Source organism: Hippocampus bargibanti, linkage group LG02, assembly GCF_051943395.1.
Source record: "Hippocampus bargibanti isolate YZ-2025 linkage group LG02, ASM5194339v1, whole genome shotgun sequence".
In the NCBI taxonomy this organism is placed as follows: domain Eukaryota; kingdom Metazoa; phylum Chordata; class Actinopteri; order Syngnathiformes; family Syngnathidae; genus Hippocampus; species Hippocampus bargibanti.
Window position 1 is genome coordinate 1,747,768 of NC_142735.1, and position 12,244 is coordinate 1,760,011.

General features: G+C 39.1%; 1 protein-coding gene across 3 annotated transcripts in view; it reads right to left on the reverse strand.

The window, feature by feature from the left end:
* Positions 1 to 4,380, reverse strand: part of LOC148901099 (glutamate receptor 3-like) — a 205,863-nt gene extending 201,483 nt beyond the window's left edge. For all 3 annotated transcript variants that reach the window (XR_016118217.1, XM_089019967.1, XM_089019977.1), the window contains exon 1: positions 4,200 to 4,380. The gene's annotated coding sequence lies outside the window, so the exon portion shown is untranslated. The remainder of the gene's footprint in view (positions 1 to 4,199) is intronic.
* Positions 4,381 to 12,244: the final 7,864 nt, after the last annotated feature.

Below are 12,244 nucleotides of genomic sequence, written 5' to 3' on the forward strand. Positions count from 1 at the left end.
ATCGAGGACAAAAAAAAAAAAAAGTTGGCTGCCATATTCTTTTTTGGAGAATGGCTTCACTCTTTCGCTGTCTGTAACCCCCAGCCCCTCACTGCTGCGTTCTTGACGAATCACGTGGCATTAACTGACGACTGGGGGCGGGGAATAGAGGACAAAAACAGTGGGTTGCCATTTTTTTGTTAGAACGGGCTCGTTCAAGAACGACACATCACTCATTGTGGCAGCTCCGTGTGTATCCTGAAAAAAGTTTGTATGCCAAGGTAAATTTTTAATATATTTAACGTTCGTAAAGCGAAAAGTTCGTAAGCCAAGGGGTTTGTAAAACGAGGTATCACTGTAATTCGTGTTAGCAACCGTGAAGTACATTGTCTATGAAAGCAGTTTCTATCATTTTAATCTGAAACTGCATTTATAGTATGCTTCAGGAGACAAGACAACAAACTGGAAAAAAAAATGGGACGGTCGGAAGAAAAAACAGGTCGATTTTTATTAAATCGTCAATGTCGAGTTTAGGTGTTACACACTACAACCGATTTTACTCGCTGTCTTGACTTTCAAAATACATAAACATGAGGAGGATTCAGATTGTTGCAGTTGCCTTGGGGTCTTGGTAAATCTGTGACAACCGAGTCTTTCAACTATCTTTGCCCGAATCCTTGTTGAATTGAGCACATTTTGGCCTGGATTCACCCAAATGTCCTCCGACACTCACACAATAACTGCAATAAATAATATTCCGTCACCCTTAACATTGCTGTCTGAAATAATAATAATGCATTTCATTTTGAAGCGCCTTTCCAAACTCTCAAGGTCACTTTACAGTCACAAAATAAGTTTTGTATTTTTTTTTTCTGTGAGTGAGCAGCGGCAGCCACACGTGCCAGAGTTCAATTAATCCGAAATAACTCAAATAGATAGAAAGCTAGTTAGCCTTGCTGGATAATCAAAACAATGGCTTCAGATTCAGAGAATATGCTTTCTTGTTACACATCCAGTTATGAATATAATTCAAATACAGTAAAGTCTCGTTATATCGATATCGGATATATCGATAGTCCCGGTTATATTGATACTATTTCTATGCACGCACGGAGAAAATTACATGCAAACAGGGTCGGATATATCGATAGTCCCGGTTATATCGATATTTTTTCGGACTCCCTTGAATATCGATATAACGAGACTTTACTGTAGTTCTGAAGAGGAAAGCATACATGTTTGCAATCGATTAAATAATTTATTCCGTGTCATTTTGAGGCATCTAGACTGCAATGTAGCATCGCAGAAAAGAGGCGGAAAAAATGGCGACCTCGTGTAGACATGACAGCGTATTGCGTTTCCACAGGCTGATAAATTCCTCATATGGACCTTGGACGCCCTCTTCTGGCGCAACACGAGGTTTTCAGACAAAACAAGCATTGACGTGATGGAAGGACTGCTACAATGTTTCCTTTTTTTCAGTGAGGGGTGTTCCTTCAGTGACGTCACGTACGGACCCGTCACCAACTCAAAAACAAGACTTCCGGAATATTCAGCACAAGTCTTAAAACGTAAACTATACCTATATGCGGTGGAATCTTTGTAAAATACGCTCATTAAAAGTCATTTGAAGCCATTTTACAAATTATGGACACAACTTGTCCGGAGACGTCGGTTGTCCTTTAACTCTTATGCTTAAAAAAATGTTGTTTTTTTTTTTTTTTTTTTTTTTTTTTGGGGGGGGGGGGCAGTTTCCAAACAGTCTTTACAAAATGACATATTAATGAATTTGAAACAGTGAAAACATTATTCAGACTACAATACTGTACATTGGCTCGCTTTGTCTTTGGGTGCCAAGCAGATTGAAACATCAATATTGTTTTAAAATAAAAATATTCTGACATAGTCTAGTCGGCCAGCTCCATTACTGATAAATTATAGTACGATGCATCGAGCAAAATGGACAATGTCTCTTTGGCGAGGTCGGCCCAACATGATGATTGAATCCAATGACTGAATAATTAAATATATCATTAACACAATAAATCTTATGATCAACATTCGATTGGAATTGAAACGTACCATCTTATCATTGCACTGGTGGAGGTTTGCAGTGTTTGTCAGTAATATGCCAGTAATGACAATGTTAACCTTCACATGCTCTTGTGGAGCTTCAATTAAGCTTGCATGATTGCTTATATTGTTACTGCATGTAAATGAGTCTGCACTCTTTTGTTCTCTTATTTTTCACACTCCATTATTCAAACAACTCAAACCAGAACAGTGGCCAAAATTTAACCGTGCTACTTGTACCAAGTCGAGTCATTTTGCGCCAGTGTAATTCAAATTCTCGACCGCTTTAATCAAGGCTCACCTATATATACAGTGATACATTGGTTTACGAACTTAATTGGTTCCCAGACAAAGTGTGTAAGGTGAAAAGTGTGTATCCCAAAAAATTATTTCCCCTAGGAAACCATTAAAATGAGAATAATCTGTTCCCAGGTCCCCATAAAGCATACAGTAAAGTCTTGTTATATCGATATTGGTTATATCGATAGTACTGCTTATTACGATACTATTTCTATGAACGCAAGGAGAAAATTTATATGCCGCAGGATATATCGATAGTCCGGTTATATCGATATTTTTTCCGACACCCGAGAATATCGATATAACGAGACTTTACTGTACTTTTCTGAGCCTTAAAACTACACAATATACCTTATTTTATGTATAATGGATGTGTTATGGTATTATACAGTAAAGTCTCGTTATATCGATATCGGATATATCGATAGTCCCGGTTATATCGATACTATTTCTATGCACGCACGGAGAAAATTACATGCAAACAGGGTCGGATATATCGATAGTCCCGGTTATATCGATATTTTTTCGGACTCCCTTGAATATCGATATAACGAGACTTTACTGTAATTTAAAAAAATAAACTTTACTATATAATAAAGTCGTTTTATTTACCTTTGTCATGGTCGTTGACGGCTTGATGGAATGGAGTGGCCGGTTTCGTCAGCATAGTAGCCTTCTTTCACCATCTTGAGGAATGATCCCTTGGAGGTGCTTTCTCTGCGATAATTTTACCTTTTTCCTCATCAATTGTGTTCTGTTTAGCTGGGTTGATAGCTTTTTGCATCAAGTGGACAGATGGCTTGTGCGGGTTATTTGTGGAGCCTGATTGACGGGATATTTTAACCTTGCAGTCTACACTCTGCCTTTGAACTATCAAAGTTGAAACTCTCTCACTGTCGTCTGCCTGTCTCTTTAATGTTGAAACCACCCCCCCCTCACTGCTGCGTTCTTGACCAATCATGTGGCTTTACCCGAAGACTGGGGGCGAGGATTAGAAGACAAAAACAGTCGGCTGCCATTTTGTTGTTAGAAGAATGGGCTCATTCGCGAACGACACATCACTCATTGAGGCAGTTCCGCGTACGAAAAAAGTTCGTAAGCCAAGGTAAAGTTCGTATGCCAAGGTAAAATATTCATAAATGTAACATTCGTAACCGAAATGTTTGTCAGCCAAGGGGTTCGTAAACCGAGGTATCATTGTACAAGAATGACATGGACTGGGAAGCTGAACTTCATCCAAGCATTCTTCAGCAGAGGCACAACAACAACAACGACGCTTAAAATACACAGAATACATAAATATGGTCACAGGATACGCAACACTTGATTTCCATGAAACCCTGCCATTGTTTTCAATTGGTGAGCTATTTTTAGAACATATCTGCAGGCTACTCGCGTGGGCCTTGTCTTGAATGGCCACTTTCCTGCAAATGCATTTATGTATGCTGGATAAATAACAATAAAGACAAGAGATAAAAGCTCACGGGTGTCCACTGGATGATTTAAGATTGCCTTAGCATGGGTGAGTCATTTTATGCTGTCTGACAATGTTTACTGTCATTATTCAAATAGTTTTTGGTGGTTGAATTCTTATCTGTCTTAGAGAAGAAATAGCGCTAACATTGTTGTCGAATGTACGGAATATGTAAATAAACACTGCATGTGGTAAACGTCTTCTTCCCCGAGCTATTTTGTTTATAATAGGCCCTTGAACGTGCAAACTGTAAACAATACAATCATAGCAGTTAATTTCGATTGGATTTAATTGCAAAATCACATCTGGTGTTTATTTCTCTGCAGGAATGCTTTCAGTGATGTATACGAAAAAATAAAAATAGAGATCTCACCAATCGTGGACTGTGAACGTAAGGACGATGATCAAGTCAGAGAACCGTCAGGTTGATTGGAAGTGTGGTTGCAGGACATGAAGTTATACTGGAACCTCGTTGACCATTTTGGCACGGAGCTGCTTCTTGGGGTAAAATGAAACTAAGCTACTCGTTTGGGAATGAAATAAGTGTGCTAATTAACTCATTCACTGCCATTTCAAAATGTATTCGGGAAATAAAGTTGAGTTGTTTTTTTTTTTTGGGGGGGGGGGGGGGAACTACCGGTAAACGTCAGCCTATCAGCCATCCTTTTACTTGATTGATATACCGGACAACCAATCAGATGACATCTTATTATTAGGTACGCTCTGCGTGCTCAAACAATGCAAAGTTAACAAGCTCGTCGTTAGTTAGATTAACATTTTTTGCTCGGTTTTTGCCTCTTAAACGTAAGATCAAAAATGAGTGGGGATGATGGACCAAGTAAGAAGAAAAAAAGTATCACTTTCATACGGAATGGGAGGAGGACTTTTTTCACGATGACATTTCCAAATTTATCGTAAAAAGGTTCAGTTGTTTTGGAGAAAAAAAATAGACGTCAGCCTATCAGCCATCCTTTCACTTGATTGATACACCAGACAACCAATCAGATGACATCCCATTATTAGTTACGCTGTGCTTGACGTCAGCCTATATATCCATCTTTTACTTGATTGATTCACCGGACAACCAATCAGATGACATCTTATTATTGGGTACGCCGTGCATACTCAAACAATGCCACGGAACGTTGCAAAGTTAACAAGCTAGTCGTGAGTTACATCCACATTTTTCGCTCGGTTTTTGCCTCTTAAACGTAAGATGGGGTATCAAAATGAGTAGAGATGCTGGACCAAGTAAGAAGAAAAAAGTATCACTTTCATACGAAATGTGAGATTTTTTTTTCACGATGACATTTTGAAGGTGTTTGTCTCGTCTGCCAGTTATAAGGAATATGACATTTTTTTCAATAATAATTCATCAATAATTCTAATACCATATTAAAGTGCATTTAAATAGCTTTCAAATGATGTATAGGTTATTCTTTCATGACAAATGAGAAGGACATAATGTAACTTAAAATTTTCGAAATATGAGGGGATTTTCTGCCTGTAATTACACAGTTACAAAAAATGAAAATCTATGACAGAGTTGTTTATTACAGTTTTAACTATAATAACTTTTTTTAATTATTGGTAGATCTTAACGAGTAAGGTATCATTGGAAAGCTTTTGAAATTCTAAACATGAACAGAAAACACAAGATTCAAAATATAAATGAGCAAATATCAACGAACGAATGCAGGCAGATTTTCGTCAGAAATCAAAAATGGCTGTCACTGAATACTAGGAAAGAAAATTGGGAGCTCTAGAAATATATATGCTAATGGTTCTTTTTGCTTGAAACTTGGCAGTTATGGAAGAAAATATATGTTCTACCACTTCTATGAGTTATAAAAATACAATTTACTCATCTTTATAAACAGTAGTGTTCGCAAAAAGTGCGTAAACTTCAATCCATTTTTTTTTTACCCGTTTCTCGTTGTCGTATTCGGAAATTTCAAGAACCAGCACGGAGGGAAACGTGTAATACGTCATCATAAAATGCATAGCTTGGAAAATCCCATGAAAAACGATTACGTACTTCACAAAAATGCAATACATAATGCGAGTACAGAGTGCGCTTGGTTCACTAGACAGAAACAATCGCGGTGGAATATAGGTCACTGTAGCGATGATGTGCGGGTTCTTTGTGGATCTTGATTGATGGGATATTTTAACCTTTCAGTCTACACTCTGCTTTTGAACTATCAAAGTTGAAACGAGTTTTTTTTTCACTTTTGTTTTTTTGTTTCACGCTCTGTCGTCTCACTTTCGTGTGTGTTTTCTCACTCTCTCTCATAAATGTAACGTTTGTAAACCGAAAAATTCGTAAACCGAGGTATCACTGTAAAAGATTTTGTGTCAAAATCAGCTTTATTCTTGACTGCGGATGGCGCCCGGACAAACGCAAAGAGCCGCCATGTGACCTCTTCTAGCATCAAGCACAATGCCGAACTGTGACAATCGCTGTGACTTCTCAACTTAATCCAATATAAACCGAGCGCTCATTCAAGGATAAAAGGAGAAACGGATGTCAGTGAAAACAGCTAGAATCATAGAGGACGTTACCCAAATACTGTCAGACGGCTTCTCAGAGGTGCCATTCATTTTAGAGGGCGGTAGTATAATTATATTTTTCTAAAGATGCCTGATCGATGGGTGTGGAAGGCTGACTCCAAACACGCTTCCATTCTCACACCGTCATACACGTTTCATGGCAGACTGAGGTTGAAATCCATCAGCGCATTATCATTCAAGTAGTGCGGCTGTCTTAGTCAAGGACTTGCGTACTATCAGTAAAATGTTTATTTAAAGGACAACCGACGTAAAGGACAACCGACACAACTGACATCAGAAAAACGTTTTATAGCATCTAAAATACCCAAAACACGCAGTATGATATTTTTATTCAAATGCATAAAAATGACTTAAAGTGTGCAAAATCTGCTAAAAAATTGAGCTGCGAATTGGGCATTTTCAGAAAGTCCCGCCCCCAGTTTGTGACATCACGCCAAGACGTCTTGCATTGCTGGAGAATCAAAACAAGGCTTCAGATTTGGAGAATATGCTTTCTTGTTACACATCCAGTTATGAATATGATTCAAATAGTTATGAAGAGGAAAGCATACATGTTTGCAATCGATTAAAGAAGTTATTCCGTGCCATTTTGAGGCAACATTGGGGGGAAATGTATCACCCAAAAAGAGTCAGAAAATGCCCACCGACCTCCTGTGAGGAATGAATCAGCCCGTTTCCACAGGCTGATAGATTCCTTATATGGAGCTTGGACGCCCTCTTCTGGCTCTTTCTGGTGCAACTACTACTACAATGTGTCCTTTTTTTTGGTCAGGGGCGTTCCTTCAGTGACGTCACGTACGAACTCGTCACCAACTCAAAAACAAGACTTCCGGAATATTCAGCGCGAGTCTTAAAACGTAAAATATAGCTATATGCGGTGGAATCTCAGTAAAATACGCTCAGTAGAAGTCATTCATTTGAAGCCATTTTACAAATTATGGACACAACTTGTCCGGAGACGTCGGTTGTCCTTTAAATACAGTGATACCTCATCTTACGAACTTAATTCGTTCGCAGAAAGTGTGTTTAAGGCGAAAAGTCTGTCTTCCAAGCATTAATTTCCCATAGGAAACCATTAAAAATGAGAATAATCCGTTCCCAGCTCCCCATAAAACATAATTTCCCACTAAATGAGCCTTAAAACTATACAAAATACACCTTATTTTATGTATAATAAATGTGCTATCGTATTGTAATTAAAGAAATAAACTGTACTGTATAATAAAGTGGTTTTATTTACCTTTGTGATGGTCGTTGATATAGTTGCCTCTTGATGATATCCGAGTGAAGTTGCCGTGCTTTCTAGGCAAGAATACCCTCACTCACACTGTCCCCTGCTAGCTGCTTTTCGTTAATCCAAATCAACAGAAGTTTTTCAACCTCTTCTATTGCCTGAGACCGTTGCTTAGACCAGAGGTCCCCAACGCCCGGGCCGGGGGTCATTTGGTACCAGGTCGAGCAGAAAGAATGAATAATTTACATAAAATGAAAAATTACCAGATTACATCCTTCTATGACTTGCTTAAACAACACAGAAACACCCTTAGCCACACGTAGCAATTGTCGATTTAGCGTACTACTACTGGGATGCTAAGTCACACAAACGCACACCTTGTTCGTGTTTTTTAATTATCACCTTCTTCTGCTCGACTGTCATTTTCTTTGGTGTCCTCTTCAGCTTAACACTAGCCTGTGATGTGGTCTTTTTCTGTCCCAAAAAAGCAAAAGTACTCCACTCGATAACAATCCACCTCTGCACTCAATGAAAGGTGGTGACGAAAACTAGTCCGCCTGCCACCGTGGCGCTGTGTGGTTTGGTTCATCCACCAAAAACTAGTTCATATGCCAAGATTATATTCTCGCCAATTTAATGTTCGTAAGGCAATAAGTTTGAGAGCTAGTAGGAAGTCACATGACCCAAAAACAAGTGTAAAACTATACCAACACCTCATGAGGGACAGATTCTATTCAAAATGACTCATTACAATCCTCACAACTGAAGGATTTATTTCAGTGATATTTCATTTATCAATACACACCTTATAAATCTTGCGACGCGAGTGAGTTTTTATCACATCTCCTGGCAGAAATGAGCAGTGGGCACCTCGGTGTGCGACTCAGTGGGTGGCAAAATGTTTTCCACTTTTCCCTGAGAGAGAAAGGACATGGCTGTAAAAGTAAATTGGAAGTGGGTGGCTGTTCTGTCTTTTTTTTTTCGAGATAGCAGGGCAGTGGGATTCGAAGGTTGAAAGAACAGTGCCACCTAGTGGCGCAGACCCGTCATGAAAAGCTTAACCAGGTACATCATTAGCATATTATCTAGGCGACAATCCCTTCGTTTTATTCATTTGTCCAATATTCACTTTAATGTGATGTGCATTTCTAATAATTATCATAATAATTAATAATAAGAAGAACAATAATACATTTTATTTCTTATAAGCACCATTCCTAACTCTAAAGGACAATTTACAGTCACGGGATAAGATTTTTTTTTTTTTTTTATCTGCGGGTGAGCAGCGGCAGCCATTCGCGCCAGCGTTCACTCAACCCGAAAGTAACACAGCAGCAACAAAAAACAAAATAACAAATAATATGACAACACAAAGACACAGAGAGTCATTCATTCTTGCTGTACCCTCTTTGTGACACGAAGCAGTTCTAGATGAAAGAGGAGAGGATCAAGGCATCCTTTTCAGCAGTGGATCAGGGCCGTCATGGTGGAATGTGCACGTCTACTACAAGCTAAATGTTGAAAGCAAACACGAAGCAGTTCTAGATGAAAGAGGAGAGGATCAAGGCATCCTTTTCAGCAGTGGATCAGGGCCGTCATGGTGGAATGTGCACGTCTACTACAAGCTAAATGTTGAAAGCAAACATGAAGCTGTAGCATGAATTGTATTTGCTATCTAGCTGGCTCTTGCAACTGGCTCACAGGCAACCCAGATATGCTGTTTTATTGTGAATTGTTGAATGTTCAATACACGGACGGGGTCCTCCATTCTATCAAGTAGAAGTAAATGAAAAAAGGACAGTGTGACTAAATACTGTCCATAAACTCTACAACCAGCAGAGACACTAAATTCCGTTGAGTTAAGCCACATGCATGCTTTGGCAAATAATTTGGGAGTGCCAGGGTTTTTTTTTCATTGTCACTCAGAAAAAAAACAGTTAATTCCTCAATTATATGAGTCTGGAGTTATAAGATCTTGAAATTGGGGCGGCTGTCCTAAATACAATGCAATACATACATATTGGTTTATATAGCGCTTTAACAACAGCTGAAGCTGGAACAAAGCGGCAACATAAAAAAAATGTAAATGCTGCCCCCTCGTGGAAGGGAAAATACATTGCCGGAGGTCTGGCCAGTACTTTATCGGCACCCAAACAAGGAAAAAAAACAATCCCGAACAAATTCGGGAATGGCGATCTACGTCATGTTTTCAATTCATGAATAAATGCGTGAATAGCAGTTAAGGAATTCAATTAGATTAGATTAGATTAAATTACCCTTTATTAGTATCCTCCATACTTATTTGTCATGTCTTTTTTGGGTAGGATTGGATTGGATTGGATGTACCTTTATTCATATCGCAGTGGACAAATTTACATTTCACAGCACCAAAGTTGTGAAAGGAAGAGGAAAGGAAAGAAAGAAGGAGAAATGATGATGATACTCGTACAGCGTATTCTAAACTGAGACAAATTTCCTTGTGTATTCTTCATACTTGGCCAATAAAGATGATTCTGATATAAAATGACTGCGCCTTTGCCAGGGAAAAAAAAACAACAACGATTGTATTATTATTATTAATAATAATAATAATAATAATAATTTATTAGCGCCTTTCAAATATCTCAAGGTCACTTTACAGTGACAGGATTTTTTTTTTGTGTGCAGGTGAGCAGCGGCAGCCATTCGCGACAGATTTTTGCACGTGAATGAATAACTAGTTTTTCTGCCAGCATTCACTCAACCCGGAAGTAACTCAAATAGATAGAAAGCTTGCTAGCTAGGCAATCGTTAGCCAACAGATACCTAGCTAGATAGCCATTCAGCTAGATAGTGAATAGATAGCTAGCTAAATTGTCTGTATTCTGTCGGCTATCTCTTGTAGAATCGTCAGTCATGACTAGGTCGCTGCACCAAATATTTCCGGTGAAGGAGTTCGTTATTTCTGTTGATTCCCTCTAGTTTGGAATGACCCCCCCCCCCCCCCCTCTGACCCTCATTCGACCCGAGTTTCTTATCGCGCTCTCCGCCGTGCAACGCATTGTTTAGCGAATGATGAATGACCACCGCGGCGAGAACCGGAATGAGCTCCACACTGACGGCGGCCTTTCAACACCTCTCCAAGAAAGATTCATGACATTAATTAAAGACCTGTTTTCGCTGGCATCCAGCCGCTTGAAGTCCTCCCGTCCTGTAGTCATTCCGGGGCCTTCAAACCCTGTTGTAGCGTCAATGCAAAGTGGGTGGTTCGCATCAAGATGGACGTGTTGGAAAATCAACTGCACAGAGCACAGTAGGGGGAAACAAATTGGTTCACTTAAAGCATGAAAATGATTGAACGGAAGAATGAAAAACACAGTTGATGGCATCCATCAAAACGGTTTACAAGAGACACGCGGCCCTGCTTCGACAGCAAAAATGGCCGGATTAAAAAAAGCGTGTAAGGACAACCGACACTGTTGTTTTCCGACTGACGTCAGAAAAAAAACGTTTTATAGCATCTAGAATACCCAAAACACGCAGGCTGATATTTTTTGTCAAATGCAAAACACCAATAAAAATGAGTTAAAGTGTCCCAAAACTACTTCAAAATGACCTCGGAAATGGTGAGTTGCAGAAAGTCCCGCCTCCTTGTTCGTGACATCACGCCAGGACGTCTTGCCTTGCTCGAGAATCAAAACAATGGCTTCAGATTCGGAGAAGATGCTTTCTTGTTATTCATCCAGTTATGAATATGATTCAAATAGTTCTGAAGAGGAAAGCATAAATGTTTGCAATCGATTAAAGAAGTCATTCCGTATCATTTTGAGGCATCTGGACTGCAATGTAGCGTCCCAGAAAATGCACAAGATGGCGCCCAAGCTCCGTTGGAAATGGGCTGATTTGTGTCCACTACTATCAAATAGTAGTCTTGTTGCAACACACAATGATTCAGTATCGCATTAATTATATTTTCCTCCTAATTTCGTCATCAACACGGATCAACACGAAGTTTTCAGAACAAACAAAGCACCCAAAATGCATTGTGTGTCGCTTTCTCGGTCAGGGGCGTTGCTTCCATGACGTCACATCAGGACTCGTCACCAACTCGAAAACAAGACTTCCTGAATATTCAGCGCGAGTCTTAAAATGTAAAATATAGCTACATGCGGTGGAATCTTTGTAAAATACGCTAAGTCAAAGTCATTTGAAGTGATTTTACAAATTATGGACACAACTTATCCGAAGGCGTCGGTTGTCCTTTAACTATCTATTAGATAGCTAGCTTTCTATCCATTTGAGTTACTTCCGGGTTGAGTGAACGCTAGCGTGCGTGACTGCCGCTGCTCACCCACAGTAAAAAACTTATTCTGTGACTGTAAAGTGACCTTGAGAGTTTTGAAAGGTGCTTATAAATCAAATGTATTATTATTATTATTATTATTATTATTATTATTATTATTATTATTATTATTACAGACTACAGCTTGTGGATCAGAATTAAAACGAACTGACATGTTTTGCATGCATTTTGTTCCAAGAAAATGTTCCTTCCACACTGCCCCACTCAGACTACATTTACCACAATGACTCAGTATGTCGTCGGTGTTGTTGCAGACGGTAGATTTTCA